The sequence below is a fragment of the Aphelocoma coerulescens genome, chromosome 1A, assembly GCF_041296385.1.
Source record: "Aphelocoma coerulescens isolate FSJ_1873_10779 chromosome 1A, UR_Acoe_1.0, whole genome shotgun sequence".
Lineage (NCBI taxonomy): Eukaryota > Metazoa > Chordata > Aves > Passeriformes > Corvidae > Aphelocoma > Aphelocoma coerulescens.
Window position 1 is genome coordinate 77,699,938 of NC_091014.1, and position 16,510 is coordinate 77,716,447.

At 42.9% G+C, this 16,510-nt stretch overlaps 1 pseudogene; it reads right to left on the bottom strand.

The window, feature by feature from the left end:
- Positions 1-6,148: 6,148 nt before the first annotated feature.
- Positions 6,149-15,803, bottom strand: LOC138104395 (aldo-keto reductase family 1 member B1-like; annotated as a pseudogene).
- Between the last annotated feature and the right edge of the window lie 707 nt (positions 15,804-16,510).

The following is a 16,510-nucleotide window of genomic DNA, read 5'->3' on the forward strand; positions in this document are numbered from 1 at the left end:
CTGTGTGTAATGAGATGGTTATTTCAGCAATGCTCTAATGGTAGTGATGCTGGAGCAGCTGTGTAGTATCAGCTGTCTCTAGAGATTACACAAAAGCAAGAAAATTACCATCCCCCACAAAATCGTCTGTTGATGGTGGCTTCTTACATGTGCCCTGGGAGCTGCCTGGTGTTCTCATGATTGAACTTGTGGCCAATGAGTTTGTGCCTCTCTTTAAATAGAACTGCTTTGGTTCTGACAACCAATACAGTCCTGTTTAATTCAGTTTTTGTTTTGCTGAGGTGATAGTATACTTTGGCTAGTAGAAAACGTATTCCCCTGAAGACTTGAAGCCTACAGAGCATCCTGTGGGATTGTTTTAATAAGCAGTAGAAAACTTGCCCTCTCCAGCAGGGAGCACATGATGCAGGAAGGAGTTCTGTGCTTGTACAAGATACCATTGGCAAACACAGCAAAAATGGGTTTCCAAGAAAAGAGCTAGCAGATCAGAAACTTAATGCTTTGTTCAGGGAGCACAGAAAAATTGGCTGAAACTGAACTTCTGGTATGTGAGGTGTGTTTGTCCCTTGGTGGTTTTCACAGTACTTGCATGTAGTGGTTTTAAAGCTGTTGCCACCTGAGAGCTGCTCAAGGCTGTTCACAAAATGCATTTGGGCACTGGTAAAAGCAGTGGCTAACGTTGAGTTGTTTTCATGCATGTTCCTGTGAGGTTTTTTGGATGTCTGAGTAGATCTGGGATGTGAATGGTCCCTCTGAGGAGGTTGTGTGGGCCTGGCAGAAAGGGGGTTCTCTGTGAACAGATGGAAGAAGGGAGACACCAGGGCTGTTAATGCATAAGCAATCTAAATCTTAAATGTAGGGTTGTGATAGCAAACCTTTAAGTGAACTTGGTCAGGTTAAAATGTAACATGAAGGCAAGTTGATATAAAAGTATTTGTGGAACAGGTGGTTAATTTCCTGGTTCTGATCAAAAGGAGTCTGACTAAGGAGTCATACTAATTTAAAATTTTTCTTTCTCATAAATACTAACCATTACATTGAAAAAACAGATCTTTTTTTTTTTGTAATTTTCAAAGACTTTTTAAAATTCCAGTAATGCTGAGACCAGAATTAGCATGCAACACGTTTTCGATCACAATAATTTACAATAGGCTGAACAGACAAGATTGAATTAACTTAAAACATGAGGAGGAGAGAATCAGTGTCTGACTTGAAGCAATATGCTCCTCTAATGCTGATTCTTCTAATATAAATTGATTATAAATCACTTTAAATTCTGGGCTTAAAAGCACATACAGAAAGCTTCAGCTCTGTGAGTGTTTTGGGAATCTTAAATGTGATAAACAAAAGCCCTAAGGCATCTAAAAAAGCCAGAAGAGCTGATGTTCTTTGCTTAGTCTGAGATGTGACAGAAAACTGTTCAGGGCAATGTTGACTTGCTTGTAAATAACATTTTTGTGACAGGCTTATTCTGGCAAGAAGTTACATTGAGGGTCAGGGTTTCCAGAATAGTACATCAGGTTCTGTTAGTTTCCTCTGTTTTCATTTCACTGTAACTTTATGAAAGTTTATGCCTGAAATTTTCCATTCTGGAAGTAGGAATTTTACTGGAGACAGCTTGGACAGAGACTGCCCCACAGCAGATGGGAGAGCAGCTAGCACTCGGGGCGGGGTGGCATTGTAACAGGCGCTCTCTGTGTTTCCCTGCATGACTTTGTGGGAAGGAATTTGGAAAGGGTCGTGCTGGGACACAGTGCAGCACTCAGCCGGCAGAGGGCTTGGATCTTGGTGGAATATGAGAGTGGGAATAGAGGGAAAACAGAGAAGCACCTGAGTGCAGGGGTAGTGATGCACAAGCTTGAACAGAAAGCAGGCTGTTGTCAGAAAGCATGGGAAGGGAGTGACAGGAAACCCATCAGAGTTTTGGATTGCTTCTCCAAGGGTGGATGTAATTAAGGCTGAGATAGAGGAAGAGGCAGTCTTCCTTTAGTCTAGGTTGATGTGGGAATTGTACAGTACAGTGCAGTCTGTTGTACCCCCATGCTTGTGCCACACTCTCTGCCTACACGAGCAGAGGTTTCCTTTCATCTCCTAAAAGGTGAAGTGGAAAGATCAAAGAGTTCCATATCCGGAGCCTCACATTCCTGCTAACTGAGCTCTTCCTGCTAAAACTGTTCACAGCATTTGTTTTTGTATTGTGATTTGACAGATCTCTGGGTTTCTGATCAAAGACATTTTTAAGGACAAATACAGTCTTGTAGCTCTTCCAATGAAAAGTGGTTGTGTTTTGTTTTGTGTTCTTAATTTAAGAACTTGTAGTTCAGCTCCACCTTGTCGGCCTCTTCCTAGACATTTGGGACTCTGCTGCAGCAGCTGAGCTGGTGTGATACTGTAGCACACCCTGGGAAGAGGATTTCCAGCCTACAGGAAAGATTAAGGGCTGCTAACAGGAAAAAACGTGTCCTTGGAACTGGTAGAAATCAGTACTTGCACAAAATTTGTTTCACTTCCAACTGCACTCCCTGCTCCAAATGATACCAGATTAACAGGCCTTTATTTGATGCTTAAAAGGAAACAGCTCTGACAGGACAGATCCATTTATGTGGTAGCAAAGAATGATGGTGAACTGATTTATCAGGAAAAACAAGTAGAGAAAATCAGCAATTATCTCATTAGAGGAGGCAAGATACCAGTTTTGCAAGTTTTCATGGGTAGTAGAGGAGAATACAAGAAGTATTTGGCATTGGCATCCTGCTAGTTGAAGGTAGGACAGCACAGATAGTCTGACAGGCACGGCATGTTTGCTTCAAGTTATAGTTGATGTTTCTTTGAGAGAAAATGGCTTCTGATATTGGAAGGCAACTGCACAAGCCTGCCTGGCTGGAATCACTTTTTATATGATGCTCTCTAACTTGGTGTTTGCTTTCCTCAGAGGAAAAGGAGACAGGACCTCTCCTCTTGCTGAGCTCACAAGACTGCACAAGTGCTATGGAATGCACTTGTTTCAGAGTTGTGAAATCTGGGGCACAGCAAACTACAGTATTCAAAATGGGAAAAGAAAATCCTGGCTTTGGATTTTAATCTGTATTCATTGCGTTGAAGATACAACTAGAAATCTGGAGTCTTTTGCATAACTGGGGCACAGAACAGTTAACTTGGGACAAATTATTTTCATTTCAGTCACTTAATATTCCCCTAGTTTGTTATCTACAAACTGTCAGTAACTGTCTGTCATCCCTCCCTCTGCCTTGTCCTTGGGTTCTTTAAAAGTACAGAGCCCTGTCTTATTCTGGCAGGACTTTGTTTATTTTAGCTGTGAGGCAGCTCTTAAAACTCTTAAATAGGCCACATTGCTCTTGTATTTTAACTTGTTAAAAGTGCATGGTACAGGACCACTAGTACAAACATCTGCAAAACTCCATATTTTTTTATAAATTCTTTAAAAAAAAAAAAAAAAGCTGAATGCAAAATCTAGCTTTTCTGAACTGAAACAGGCCTGATTACAAGCCAGCTCATAAGAACAGCTGAACTGAGTCAGACTAAATATCTACATATTGTAGCATCTTGTCTCCTGCTGTGGTCAAAATAAGTTGCTGAAGATGAGCAAGTTGAGCATTGCAGTGGAGTGTTCTTTAAATATTCTGACAGCAGTTTATGTTCTTTGATGTTTAACAGCCATCAGTTAACTCTTTGTTGTTTAGTTACCTTCTGAATTTGTTATGTTCCAAGGGAATGATGCTTCACACTCACATTTTGTGAAGATTTGTCAACTCTTACTTGTTTTGGGCTTATTTGCTGCTAGATTCATTTGATGCTGCTGGTTTTTACCGTGGAGGAAATAACAACTGGTCTAGTCCCAGTCACACTTTGCAAGCTGCTCCAGGTTTGATAAACATCTGGCACAGCTCCTTGTCAGGGAAAGTCTTAGTCTACTTAATTGCCATCTGTATAAATTATTCCTAGGCCACTGATTATCCTCATCTGTCTTCTGAGTGATAACAGTAAGTCTTGTTTAAGATTCAGAGGAAGGCAAGGACCAGTACTTCTTGTGCAAGATTGCATGCAAAAAGTTAATGAAATAGGTTTGTATCTGACTGTCTTTGGCTTCTCAATTCAGTTTGCTTTTGAAGGATGTTGGCCTCAATGTGAGAGAGCTTGGAATTCTAATAGATGGAAAGCTTGAGCAGCGATGATCAGCAAAGAGTTTTGGATTTTTACCTGTTGTTCATTACCTGTGTTATCCAGTTTTCCCTCCAAAATACAGACATAACATTTTACTTTTTTTCACCCAGCCCCTTTGGAACTTTTCATGAGGCTTGACTCTACCAGAATAGATGAACTCCACAATAAAAAGCTGAAGTCATGGGACAACACGTTGTGACACAAAGACAAAATGCCAAGCTAAGGTGTTTTCATTTTACTGGGCTCATTGGCACAGATAATGTTGCTGCTGACTAGGAATGATGTCTGTGTGGATTTGGTGTAAGAGCACTGTTGCATAGCTGATAGAAACTGAAAATTAATTTGGGATACTATGAACCTTTCCATACAGCTCCTGGCAGCAGGCTCTGTTCTCTCTGCTGTGAGGCAGCAACTCTCTTCTAGAAAGGCATGTTGTAAATAGGGCTGTGGCTCTGCTGCAAAACAGGGGGCTTTATTTCCCAGTAACTGACACCACCCAAATTCTTCTCCTTTTACCTTTACTAAAGTCTCTGCAGCTGAAAGAGATCTATTGTCTCTGAAACAAATGCACAATCTCTGGCTTCTAACTTGTTTTGAATTTTTTACTATTATATGGCTACTGTGATCATCTAGTCTGACTTCCTGCCTACCACAGTCTATAAACATCCTGTAAATAGCTTCAAGTCTGATAGCTGTGATTAAATTGGAATGTGCTTAGAAAATCCCTATGAAGTAGAGAATATTTCAAGACAGGCTGTGCACTACAGCCTTAAGTGGGTATTGCTGCTACTGCTGTAGATTGACAAGGGCCCACAGGCTGAATACCTGGGAGCAGAGCACCTTCCACGGAGCTCACTTTCTAATTGCACCTAGGATGATACCCTGCAACTGGCCTTTAAAATGTAGCATGTTCAGGAGGAGGGGAAAAAAGAGAATGCCCATTACAGGCACCTTCCTGTCCATATCAGTGTCAATTCCTGATACATTTTTTTCAGACCTCTTTCTTTAGAAGTGTTGCTGTAGGAAATCCAGTTAGATGGGAATTGCTCTGTTGTTTCTAGGGCACCTGTTATTCAAACATCTTGGGAAAGTCTGAAGTAGCTCAAAGATACGTCATCATTTCCTTTATCAGCTACAAGGAAAATCAGTTGGAAAAGGATATGCATGAAGTTTGTATCCTAGCCCTGAACCTTAATTACACAACTGTCCTTCCTCTCTGCATGCAGTGCTGAGCCACATTGTTCTTACACTGGGCTGCAAGAGCCTAAAGCAAGTACAGGAGTTTTGAGTCAAGTGTTAAAGAGCAAGAAGCCTTAATTAACAGACCCCTCATTAGAACACCAGCATGGGCTGCAGCAGCACTGACTTTTTTTTTTTTTTTTTTTAACCAGAGAGAACAGCATCCAGACACATCCTTTGAGTCAGAACATAAGCAAACAGTACCTAGGGAACAGTACAGGAGAGTGAAAATCTACTGTTGGCTTCTGTGAAGCTGCCCAGTTTTTCTGCTTGCTAAATCTGACAGCTGCCAAACAAAATAATTCCTGTGTGTCTCCTTTATCAGACTTTGGATTTTCTAGGAGAGATTCACAGTCTTAACTGCAGCCATTCAACTGATAAAGGCAGTATTTATATACTCTTGCAGATACTATAAACCAAACACACAAATCTCCTACTAGTTTATTAGTTTTTAGCAGTTCATAAATAGGAAACCTCATTAAGAGCTCCTGAATCATAATTCAGCAGTGTCCTCTAAAGAGCTTTCAGTCTGTTACACTGAAATTACTGAACTAAGCATCTCAAGCAGCATGTCAGCTCATTGAGATCTTCTGGTGTTATATGGATTGTCTTGTAATGACAATTAAAAGATAGTGTATGTATTGACCTTTTGTCCAAAAATGTAACTGATCAGAGAATTTCAATTTTCTCTAAACTTTGTAGGATTTATATTTATGACAAAGACTGCTTTCTCCTAATCCAAATAGATGGGTTTATTAAACTTCTTTATCATTACTAAATTATAATAGAATGTATATTTTGCTGCAGCTGAAACTTGTGTTACAAGAGCAGATAAAGGACTGATACAACTGGTTGATAAAAAGGGAAGCAAATGCATCCATGTTCAAAGATTACTCTCCAGAATGCCTGTGAGCTCCCTTCTCCCATTCTTAAATACATATTCCACTTCTGTAGGGAATTAATACACAAGCTATTGCACATTGCTTGAAACAACAATAAATGGTCTGGATCCACAGAAGATCTGAAGGTGATACATATGTCAGTCCTCAAAAAAAGGATAGTCCCTGTGATTTTTGCATCTAGAAAAGAGAAGCATAATTAACATTTTAAGGATATAGTTTTAAGGAAAAGCTTTTTTCCCCTGGTAAAAGAACTGAAACTGAACTACATTAAGAACACGTGTGTCTGTCTAGTGTACCCAGGGCAGTGGAAGTGCATGCTCTGTAACCTTTGCATGTATCAGTGACCTGCTTCTCAAAGGCTAATGTATCCTTTGCACAGCTGAAATTGCCAAAGTTCCCTGAGATATTAAACCTGTCTCTTGGGATCTCCCAAGCCCACAGCATGCTGTTAGGCAAGTGGGTAACCTGGGAAAACTTGAGTAAAATGCAGATCTTGGTGAGTCCTGTATCTAACCATTCTGTTATCCAGGCACTGCCTTAATAACGTTGGCAGGAGTACATAGGCCCAGCTCTTCCCTTCAAAAAAAACCTTACAACTCTCATTCTTAAAATGGAGTTTATTTACTCTGACTGTCCCTTATGTAAAGGAGCCAAAGAAAACCAGGGAAAAAAGTGCTGCTTATTTATTTTGGAATTTCCAGCTGATTTTGATTTTCAGACAGCAGTTTAATATGCATCCAGTACAGGGCATCTTAAGAACGTTGTGCCTGCAGAAATCCCAGTGTTCCCAACCTGTACAGGAGGGGCAGTGCTCTAATAAACCCAAGTGTGAGATTCCAGCAGAGGTGCCCAGGTGTTGGCTGGGGCTCCCTCTCTTTTTATTTTTAAGTGAGGCTGTCAAACAGTGTCTGTTTAGAGGATATCCAATCCTGATGAAGCCTGCACGAGGATAAAGCCACTCACTCGCTTAATGCACAGATGCGATAGCGCTTCTTGAAACCAAGGAGGGTCTCCATCTCCTCTTCAGTCAGTTCAAAGTCAAACACCTGCAGCAAGGTCCCAAACAGCTGTGTTACTGCAGTTTGCAATGAGACAAGAAAGTTTATTTGCAGAAAGAGCACCAAAAGCAGGCTGAAGCACTAGGAGGTGTGCAAGGGGCACCCATATGGGGAGAGCAAAGAATAAACTTGTAAGGTTACAGTGCTGGTTAGGTCTGCCTGCATTGTAATTGTATCACCACGTGGAAGAGTTCAGCTCTTACCTGATGTGTTCAAAGCAAGACTTGGCTCCTTACTTTCAAAGTGACTTTTTGCATTCATGAAGTATTAACCTAAGTGGTATCTGACAAGGGTTTTGCCAGTTCAAAGTTTAATGGGGGTAGTTTGTACCCCTGGCAGAGTGGGGGTTTTTTCCTGTGTAGTTTAATACCATTAATGACTGTAAGGTATCCTCTTACCTTAAAATTTTCTTCAATATGCTGTGGAGTGACAGATTTGGGAATTACACTCACATTTCTTTGAATCTGGAGCCGGATAAGCACCTGCAGGAGCACATAGGGAATTTACAGATGAGAAGCGCTGCCTGTCTTCTGAAAGCTGAAAACTAAAGGTGCCTGCATGGTTACACAGAGCAGCTCTACTGGTAATCAGAGAGGGCTCACAGAGGAGAAGCACTACCTAAACCCTTCCTAAGTATGCCATGAGCTCATTAAATCCTTATCCATCTCTGAAGCTGAGATGACAACAGGGGCGTGCATTAAGCAAGAGTTCAGGAGTGGCAGGGATGCTGTGTGGAGGGGCAGCCAGTGTGCCAGTTAAAGCCCAAAGCCACTGGTAATCTTCCATCCACCACTAAAACTAAGGTAGAAAGGATATTTTTCTAAAGCATTAAACTGTGTACAAGACACAGCTGGAACTCCATCTTATTATTCCATAATACCTCTGTAAACAGTTACTTTAGCACAGGTGGGAAAAATACACGTCAGCAGGGGAAATAACTCTGACCAGTATTAACCTGAGCTGCCGTTTTGTTGTGCTTGAGAGCAATTTCCTTAATTTGAGGATCATCAAAAAGGGAAATATGGTCAGGCTTGGACCTGTGAAAGTAAAAAACAGACTTCAGCAGTTGAATGCCCTGTTGTCTTCTCCCTCAAGCCCTGTGTGATAAGAATATTATTTAAATTATTAAAAATCATCATCTTGCACCCTTTAATTTAACATCTTGCTACTTCAGTTCCTGCCTTCATTCTCTTCTTGTATAACAAGTGAGCACATGAGAAGAGGTCTGTGGTTTCTAGTAAAAACAGGTCACTGTAACACATTTCTGTCCAGCCTGGGATCAGGCTGGGAATTTCTTTGATCCAGATCCCAAGAATTTCATCTTGTCCTTCACAAGCACAGCTGCTCTGGCAAATGCCCTGTCCTGGGTCAGAGAAAGCCATGAAGATGGGAGTAAAAGCAAAATTTCTGCAACTTACCCATTTAAAAACTTAATCCCTTTGTCTCAGCAGGACTGCAAAGTTGCTATTTTCGTAAGCATCTGCTGCTTTGGGTTTTTGTTTGGTTTGTTGTGGGTGGGGTTTTTTTTAGTTCAGAAATTCTCCTACATGTTTAATAAGCTCACGAAAGCTCAGTCAAGAATTCTTATCTCTGCTTTCATCAACCAACTGATCCTTTTTCTTCAAAATACGAAACTGTAGTAGCAGCATGGGTATGAATTAGTGGACTGAATATCACAGTAAGTGTGAGGTTTCTGTGGGTGTGATTTTTAATGAATTAGGAAATCTTTTTCTAATTACAGTAGTCATTCTCTGAGGTTTCATCCACATCCTAAGGCTGGTTTACTGCATTGATTCCAATCTACATCTAAGAAGGAAATCTCACAAAACACTCTTACCCTGGCCAGTTGGGTGCTCCAAGGGGACAGTATGCAGTGACAGAGATCCCTTTGGATTGGCAAAACTTAATCAGCTCTTCTTGAGGAAGATAGGGGTGGCTCTCAATCTCAAAAAAATAAAATAAAAAAATTACGTTTCACCTCTCAGCAGCAGAAGGTGCTTCAAGGTTTAGCATCACTGTGGTGACCTCCCAAGTGCCACGTCAGCTGACGTGAAAAGGTGGTTCTCTTTGCAGGTATGGGGTTTTTAAGGGACTTTGAAGAGATGTTCCATCCAGTGCAACACCCCAGACAGGTGTGACGTGTACTGAGGAGCTGGAGGACAATTTACCTGATTATTTGCAGGTTTGTGTCTCAAGCCTGGTTTGCTCAGGAGCCGATCGATCTGTTCGCAGTTGAAGTTGGAGACTCCAATAGCCTTCACCATTCCCACATCCACGAGCTCTTCCATAGCCTAGAAACACCACAGAGTTGGAATTCCTATTGAATTAAGTTCTTTCATCTTTATCTTCAGTGGTAAAAATCTTCCTGGCTGGGGTCCTCTTGTGCTGTGCCATTAGAACAGTATGTGAACTCACATCATGTGTCACCATACAGATAACCAACAGCAATATTCACACAATTATGATTTCAGTTATGATTTCAGTAAAATACGGCTATTTTGAAATACTATCCCCAGGCAGACCTTCATACAGATGAAAGAGATTCTTTTAGGGTAATTCCTCAGCTAACCAAATAATCATCCCATAATAAAAAGCACCTTATTTGGAACAGAGCAGCTCAGCAAGGAGCTGTTACAAGACAGCTTGAACAGGATGGATACTGATCATCAACACTGATTAATTTCCCAAGAGAGATGTGCCATTTAGCAGCTGGATTACAGCATAAGCAGCACTGTGTTCCCCTTCCATCACCTATTTTCTTTCACACTAATGAGCAATAAAACAGCCAGACAGCCCTAATTAGATTGCCACCTCCAGCAGAAAAGAAACAGGGGAAAAATAATCTACTACCAGCCTTTAGAGCAGAAGACACCCTTCTTCCAAAGCAGAAATAATTTTCATTTGAAGTTGCTGTCATAAGCAGCAGCCTGAAACATCCACTTTTACAAAAATGTGCCTTATTCTTCATCTGACAGAAGGCAAAAAGCATCAGTGAATTCTTCTGACTCTGGTGAGTCTCTTGTCTGCTTTTGGCCTGGCTGTGCTGAGCACACGGTGGGAGTGGAAGGGAAAGGAAGCCCAAAGCATCGGCCAAGCAGGAATTTGAACTCACACCCAAGCTTGGTCTCCTACACAGCCTGTGCTGCACACAGAGCTTAGCAAAGGACTTCAGCCAAGTTCCACCACCTTCTAGAGACGGAAATTTGGGTGCTCTGGTACATTGGCAAAGGCATGTTGGCTTTCCTGGGGTCTGGACAGCTAAGGTGCAATTAGAGATGAGCATGGCTACAATTAAAGCCACCAAAAATTGCCCAGAGAGTTGGGGTAGGGACTAGAGCGACAGCATTTGCTGGCTCAAGCCACTGCACGGTACACACACAGTCAAAGATTTCCTCTTGTCATGCCAACCCAGCCAGTTTAGTAAGCAGTGGATATAAAAATACCTAAACTTTGGCACAGTGACACAAAAAGGAGCCCAAGGACACAGAGAAATCAGCAATCTTGAATAGTTCATGTCAGAAATTCTCTCAGAACAATTCCCACAGTGGAAAGCTTAGAGTTTTCAGACTGTTATTTCAAACTAGCAAGATATTTTTGGCCTGTAAATGAATGTACCTCCCACGTATCCAGAAAATGTGTATCGCTGGGAATGATCATGCCGTTTCCGTCTGCAGGAAATAGCTCCTCTCCTGCCTATCAGCATGAAAGAAAAGCACCATTAAGGTCAGCTGAATTATAAGTACTTAAAGAAATCACTTAGAAATTGGGGCAAGGAAGTGGAGCTGGAGACTGAGCTGGATATCCTGACTTTTGTTTGTGGTGGGGTGAGACGTGGCCTCACGAGTAACTTGTACCAACAGAGTAATCTTCAAGAAAATCTGCCTCTTGAGACTCTGTCCTGCAGGCAGAGGAAGGGCAGGCACTTCTGTGTGCCTCAGTCAGGTTGGGAGAAGGCCAGGGAGGTGACACGAGGGGGAAACAAGGATTTATTTAACCTGGAGGTAGAGACAGAAGAGAAAAATCAGAACTAAGTAAATCACAACTGTTTGATTCTGGATAAGGAAATGGCAGCCAAACCCCACACTGTAAGAGGAATGTGATCCGGAAGGTAATTTGGTCTATGACTTGGAAATGCTGTGCAGGGTAAAATAAGGTGGCTTTTGTACTACAAGAGCTAGTTTAAGCAGCCATCACCTTACCTTTCCTCCTGAGGTCCTAATGAGGTTTACCAACACTCCTCGTTGGAGACGTGTCTGGTCCCAAAGGCAAAAGGGGCAGAGCCCTGACAGATGGAACTCAGGAGTTAAAGTCACAATACCTTGAATCCCATGGGAGAGTGCATCAGGTAGAGATCCAAATAATCCAGTTGGAGGGCAGCAAGTGTTTTCTGGCACACCTCCTTCACCAGGGATCTCTCATGGAAGGTGGACCACAGCTGCAGGGGAACACATTAGCCTGGGAGCTGCTCTCCTGCCCTCGCAATGGCAGAGCATCCCTGGCAGGGAAATGCAGGGCACAGACAGAGGCAGCTCAGGATGTGGCACATCTTCTCATCTTGAGGAAGTGCCACTTGTGTGCACCTGATTTTATTTGTGGTACGGTCAAGTAAGTAAAATGAGAATGAGATACTCTGAAATTCCAACAATTATCACAAAGAAAATAAGTGAACCTGGTGAAAATCGACCCGCCAGCTTCCAGCAGATAGAAGTTACTTTATTTTTCCTACCATTGTTGCTGGGGGAAAAAACAAAACAAAGCATAACATACAGGAGTTGACAGGCTGAGGCCGGCGGCGCAGCGGGAGTGACCACGAATACAATAGCCCTGCTTCCTATCCCAGAGGCCACCGAGAGCACGGCCTCAGTTCCTGTCTCCATGGCTGACAATGGATATGGACTACAAAAAAACCCCTCTCAAACCAAGCCTTTTGTTTCTCAAGGGTTGACCTATTCCTTCCCCCCCGCCACCATCCACAAATGCTTTGCCCTGACAGAGAGGAGTTAATTCCCCGACCAGCTTCATCCCGTGGCACTTTCCATGTTGGGACTTTGTCTCTCCTCCCAAGAGCTGGCCTCATGTGAGACACATTATCCAAGGACACACCTTGCTGACAACAAAGAGCTCTTCTCGCCTCACGACGCCCTCCTGAAGTTTCTGTCACAGCGCGTCCCCGATCTCGCTCTCGTTCTGGTACATGTAGGCACAGTCAAAGTGGCGGTACCCAACATCGATGGCAAACTTCACTGCGCCTCTTGCTGCTCCCTGGAGAGACTGAAACCAGAAGAGAAGCCAGTGATTTGCTAAATAGCAGATTAAGAAGTTTGCCGTTCTCCAAATCTGGCGTCTTTAAGCCCCCAAATAACGAGGTGTTCCAGTCTGGATCTGGCTTTGATTAGTTTCATGAAATCAAATGGCCAAGGGAGTCGCTGATGAGGTGCCTGAGATGATCTGCCCTTTTCTAAGGATTGGAAGTTCACCTTGGGACACGAGGCTATCTTGAAATAAGTTCTAATTTCCCCAGAAATTAAACGCAACCTCAGCGTGGCATGCTGGTGACATGAGGAAACCAATCGCGTCTGGAATGCGTGCTGGCCCTGCACAAAAACAATCCAGCTCTTGTTGACACGGGACAGGGAGGTGAGGGGACTCAAAACACTACAGACAGTGCCACCTCCCGGGTAAAATACACACTTGGTACTTAATAGCAAAATAAATCACTTCAGATATTTGGCTTGGAGACACTGAAGAGCTCTTTGATGACTGAATCCAGAAAATGGCACTCCAAACAGAAACATGATTCAAAACCATGACCACCTCCCACGTACTTTTTTATTTTAAATTATATCACTTCTCCAAGTTTTTCCACTCAAAGGGTGTTTAGTTGGTTCACCTAAATTAACAACAACAACAAAAACATAGAAAATGCAGCAATTTTTTCCCCCAAAAGGCTACGCACAACTAAATAGCCAGCTGAAAGTTTTACAATAAGTTTTCTTTTTTTCAGCCCCTTTCCCCATCCCTTCCTACAGGTGAGCCTCCCAGGGCAGCAGGGGGAAGTAGGCATGGGGAAGCAGGCTAGCAGTGGCCAAATGCTGGCATTTTGGAGCACCTCATCTCTGGGTGCTGCTGCAGCTTGGGAAAGCTGCCACGCAGGAGCAACTGGGAGCACTTTTGAGGGGAGGAGTCAGTGGAGAGCAAAGGCAGCAACATACCCTGAGGTTACATAAAACTCTGTCATGTGAGATGTTTCTCAGAAAAAATAATCCATTGTTTCATTTCACAAGGTGCTCACTGAGCAGGGCTTCGAGTCAGAGCTGCTGGGTAACGCCAAGGCTGCTGTGGGAACCTTGAAATCAAATAGCTTTAATGAAATAATCACCATGGGCTTGGGCCCTGTTTTCATTGCATAACAGAAGACATTTTTTGTGGTGGCAGGGATCATGTGCCCAAAATTTTCCTTCTACTTAGTCCTAACCAGTTTCTATCAGCAACTTGGCACGTTCCTTCAGAGAGCTCCCCCATCACAGCGCTGTGCCCTAAGAGGCCCCCACAAGCCACACTTTGGTTTTTAAAGCCAACTTCAGCCACTTCAGCCTTCTTAGTGTCCTTTGTCATCATAAAAATAAAGACTGAAAGGGTTAAACAAACTCACTCCCATTTGTGCACATAAAGTTAAATGCTGATTAGCATCAGCTGACCGAAAAAATATGGCAAGAATTTCAGATATTTTTATGGTGACTGGCAAAGTGTTTCATGGAGTTGGGAAGTTGGGGTTTGACATGTTTTGTTTCCAGTCTCAGATCCAGGGGAAAATCTACTTTTCTTATCATTTTATCTTTCTCAAGAAGATCAGTTTCTTAAAATTTTCAGCTCATTTCCTGACTCCTTTTACATTTATGATTCAGTATCTTCTTGAACTTGCTCTCTTACTGAAAATCCATTAGGTAACATTTGCAGGTAAAGAACCACCCAAACTATAGTCCTGCAAAGTGCTGCATACTCATCTGCTGCCATAAAAATAAGTTATCCTCAGTCTCTAAGGAATTATTGTAAATTCCCATTTCCAGATCCACTTATTGCCCCTAAAATTCCTATATCTACACACACTCATCAAGGATTACACCTACATAACATGCTGGGATATTAATCCCCAGTGCCAAAAGCAAAACAAAACAAACAAAAAAAAAATACAAAGAAAAACAAGCTGGGCTAACTTTTTACTTTTGTAGTATGTAAATGTAATTTACTTTTGTAGTATGTAGTATGTAATTGTAGTATGTAATTTCCATAGCTAAGAAAAATCTTGTACCTACTCACTACCTCCACTCACTCCAAAGATCTCCTGAAGGCCAGGAATAAATACCTGCATTACCTGGAGTATTTTGAAAGGAAACATCATACAGAGGATTTGCTGCATTCTCCTGACCCGAAGAGGAGATTGGTGAAAAAATACACCACGATTCTCAGCAATTTGCTGGTGTCACCTGCCTGACCAGAGGTCCCCAGCTCCAGCAGGTACCTGCCAGGTCCCCAGTCCCAGGATGGGCATCCTCCCACGAGTGGGCAGCTCCAGGTAAGTGGCCATGCAGAGTCTCTTCCCAGCACCACAGGCAAGGAGAGGCTGTGGTCTCTTGCAGAACCTTTTAAATCGGCTTTGCTCCTCCCTCCTGCCTGCTGACTGGCTGCAGAGGAGGTAAATACGGGCAGAAGTGCTATAATAAGAGGAGGCAGGGATTTTGGTTTATCTCACCCTTCAAAGAACTTAAAAACTGAGTGCGGGCTCCTCATGGATTTATTGAGTGGGCTCGTCATGGCAATTTTGGCAATTTTGCATTGGCTGAGGTTACAGGTTTTTGGATACCCCATGGTCTGCTTGTCTGCAGGAAAAGTGGTATCTGGGGAGTTGGCACATGCCCCAAGAACCATTTCTCCTCTCACCTGTCCTGAACACATCACCAGAAGGCACCACAAAGCTGTTTGTCTCAGGAGGAAGCATAAACCTGTCCACAGGAGGAATCATTGTTAAAAAAATTCCCAATACGGCTTCATCTGCATCAGGCACCCATTTCTATATTTTTATATATATATATTTGATCTCAAGGCTCCCTATGGCTTTTCCTCTCAGCCACTGTATGATGAGTGGTCACCCAGTTCAGAAGAACCTTTTTAATTTTATTTCTGAGGTCAAAAAGACCAGGCCTGTTGGCCTGAATTCTGCAATGAAAGCAGGGTTTAACCAGCAGTTGTAGTGCCCAGGGCTGCTGCGTGGAGATTTCATTCCCTTACATGGTTTTTCTTATTTGTGACAAAAGGAGAGATCTTTGATGACTCTCTGAATCATTGTCACATCCCTGTCCTTCAGTGATTTTGTAAATTACATATTGACATTTTAGAAATTATACCTCTGTGAGACATGCAGTATCTGTATTTCTTTCTTTTTTTCTGGTTTTCTGTGTGTTTCTTGAAGGTGGGGAATATAATGAATCTGAGGAAGAGTCTGGCAGAGATGAAACAGAGAATGTGTAATTTGCTACTGCATGGTAATCCTAAACCAAACAAAAAAAGGGAAACAGGGACTTACCAGGATCTACAATAATCTCTCCACACACAACCCCTTGGCTTTATCTGGCTTCACAAGGCCCTTGCTATTGGTGCTGGGCTTCATTTGCACAGTGACTCAAACACAGGACAAATAATGCCCACTCCTTTGTGGTGGTTCTTTGGTAGAAAAGTGTTTCTGGCAGAAAGGCTGGGAGCTGTTTTATGCCAGCAGCCCCAGCTGAGGACTCCACGTGCCCACCACGCTCCGTGTTGTGCCCGTTCAGCAGCACACCAGCCCTGAACCCCGGGCTCCAGGCTGGGAGGGGGCTCCTCAGATGAAAATAACTCCTTGGGCACTTTATCCAGCACAAGGCTGAGCTTTGCTGTGGCCACAGAGGCAGCCAAGGTGACTTTTTGCAAAAGCAGCTCAGGTCGGGCAGTTTTTAAACCCGAGTTCGCTCACCCCACCCTGCTCTCCCCATGGCCCATCTGCACGTGGAAGCAAACCTGAAAACAAACTCACTGTGCCTGCAGCACAAGGGTGAAGTGTCCAGGCTTAGCTGGTTTGCCTTGGCTCTCGGAGCTAAG